Raw genomic sequence first — 3,018 nt, forward strand, 5'->3', positions numbered from 1 at the left:
TTGAGCCATTTGACTCTCGGTCGCAGACCGGAGTTGCTTTTGAGCCATCTGACTCACGGTCGCAGACCGGAGTTGCTTTTGAGCCATCTGACTCACGGTCGCAGACCGGAGTTGCTTTTGAGCCATTTGACTCTCGGTCGCAGACCAGAGTTGCTTTTGAGCCATTTGACTCTCGGTCGCAGACCGGAGTTGCTTTCGAGCCATTTGACTCTCGGTCGCAGACCGGGGTTGCTTTTGAGCCATTTGACTCTCGGTCGCAGGCCGAAGTTGCTTGTTAGCCATTTGACTCTCGGTCGTGGACCGAAATTGCTTTTGAGTCATCTTCACCGCAATTTTGAAATAGGGTAGCTGTTTAGCCATTATCCCCGTAATCTTGAAATAGGGTAGCTGTTTAGCCATTATCCCCGCGATCTTGAAATAGGGTAGCTGTTTAGCCATTATCCTCGCAACCTTGAAACCAGGGTAGCTGTTTAGCCATCATCCCCGCAGTCGTAAACCAGGGTAGCTGTTTAGCCATCATCCCCGTGATCTTGAAATAGGGTAGCTATTTAGCCATTATCCCCGTGATCTTGAAATAGGATAGCTGTTTAGCCATTATCCCCGCAATCTTGAAATAGGGTAGCTGTTTAGCCATTATCCCCGTAATCTTGAAATAGGGTAGCTGTTTAGCCATTATCCCCGTGATCTTGAAATAGGGTAGCTGTTTAGCCATTATCCCCGCAACCTTAAAACCAGGGTAGCTGTTTAGCCATCATCCCCGCAGTCGTAAACCAGGGTAGCTGTTTAGCCATCATCCCCGCGATCTTGAAATAGGGTAGCTTTTTAGCCATTATCCCCGCGATCTTGAAATAGGATAGCTGTTTAGCCATTATCCCAGCAGTCGTAAATCAGGGTAGCTATTTAGCCATTATCCCCGCAATCTTGAAATAGGGTAGCTGTTTAGCCATTATCCCCGCGGTCGTAAACTAGGGTAGCTATTTAGCCATTATCCCCGAGGTCGTGAACTAGGGTGCAGCCCGAAGCAGAGTCTGATGCAGTCAGAGAGCAACGCCGGAGCGCGCAGCGCAAAGGTCAGGTATGTTTCCTCCTACTCGTTACGTGTCTTTTACTTTTATATGTTTTACATTGCATGTGTTACGTTAGCAAAAACGTTTTCGAACCACACACATCACTGTCAAAATAGAAAAGTAGGGGCAACTGTAGACACCGAGTCGGAGGACCTGTGATGAAAACCCGAAACAAGAAGGTCGAAGCGATTGATTCCGGAAGTTTTGAAAAATATATAGAGAATAATAAGCTGAGGAAAATTAACGGCACGGCGCGGGCACACAACGGCATCCCGCACGCGGACGACGATGGTCGAACGCCCGCTTGACGGCTCGAGACGTGCGCGCAGCGTCCGTCGGACGCACCGCGAGTGGCACGCTCTCGACGTCCGAGCAATGCCTGGGACCGCTGGCGGTGCGCGCCCTCGTGGGCCGTTGAGCACACGTGCCTGGCAGCGCGGAGCGCGCGTTCGGCGGCCGCGACGTGCGAGCGTCTAGCTGCGCAGAACGCGCGCTCGGCAGCCACGGAGTGCACGCGTCCGACGGCGCGGGGCACGCCCCGAGGGTCTCCGGGCGGGCGCCCAACCGCGTCGGGCGAACGCCCAACGCATCGGGCGGACGCCCGACGAGGGTTCGGCGCGGGCGCCCAACCTCGCATTGGGCGCTCGCCCAACGCCGTTGGGCGCTCGCCCAACGCCGTTGGGCGCTCGCCCAACGCCGTTGGGCGATCGCCCAACGCCGTTGGGCGGCCGCCCAACTATTGTTGGGCGATCGCCCAACATTGTTGGGCGGCCGCCCAACTATTGTTGGGCGGCCGCCCAACAAGGTTGGGCGGTAGCCCAACACTAGGTTGGGCGACCGCCCAACCACAATGGGCGACGCCCAAATTTTTTTGGGCGTCGCCCATTGTTCCGGGATCCGTTTCCCTATATAAGGGCACGGATCCCAAGGTGAAAAAAAAAGAGGGAGGAGGAGGCATTTTGGGAAAACTTTCTCACTCTAAATATTTTTAGAGAGAGAGAGTGGATTTTTTTGAGAAAAATATTTTTTTTCTCAAAAATTCTAAATTTCCTAAGTTCAATTTTTTACTAAATTTTCATTAAAAAATGGAAGCTCGCCGTTCGTGGAATCAATCGGCTTCGATTGTCAGATACCGAATTAAAGGTATTATCCGAGGACTAGACTCTTTATTTTATTTAATTTATTTCTCTCCCTCTATTTATTTTTTTTATGCTATAGTTTTTATTCCTTTAGTCATTTATTTATTTTGCCACGTTTGATTTAGTTAGTGTATTTATTTAATTTTCGTTTCGTGTTAGATAAAATTCGGTTTTGTTTTAAAATAAAAAAACCTCGTCTTGATATCCCAATACGAACCGTGATCCGATAAAAAGGTAGTTCGGGTGTCGAAAACGTTGTAATTATAAGTTTCTAATTTAAAAAATATTTCCAAATAACGTTTTAAAATAAAAACATCGTTTTAGGAACTTCCTCTTTCGACTATGATCCATTTTTGGTAGTTCGGAAGTCCAAAACGATTGAATTAGATTTAATTTAAAGCTTTTGAACAAATCTGGAAAATATTGGAGTGCTGCTGTAATTTGCCAATTCTGTCAGTAAAAGCTGTTTACCGACGGATTTTCCGTCGGTAAATCTGCCAAAATGTAAAAAATGTCATTTCGGTCCCTTTTTCTTAACTTTTAGACTTTCAATCCTTAGTATATATATATATAATTATGTAATATATTCTTTTCAAATTATTTTAGAATTTTAGCATCTATAATTATTTTAGGATATGTGTATATTATTATTTATCCCATTTCACAATATAAATATAAGTATATATATGTATTCTTTTTATTAATTTGGATTATGTTTTAAATATTAGTTATTTAGTATTTTGGGGGAAATAATTAATATATATTAGCATATGGTATTTGTGGTATTTAAAACTATATTAGTTATGTATATG

Source organism: Euphorbia lathyris, chromosome 5, assembly GCF_963576675.1.
Source record: "Euphorbia lathyris chromosome 5, ddEupLath1.1, whole genome shotgun sequence".
Taxonomy (NCBI): Eukaryota; Viridiplantae; Streptophyta; class Magnoliopsida; order Malpighiales; family Euphorbiaceae; genus Euphorbia; species Euphorbia lathyris.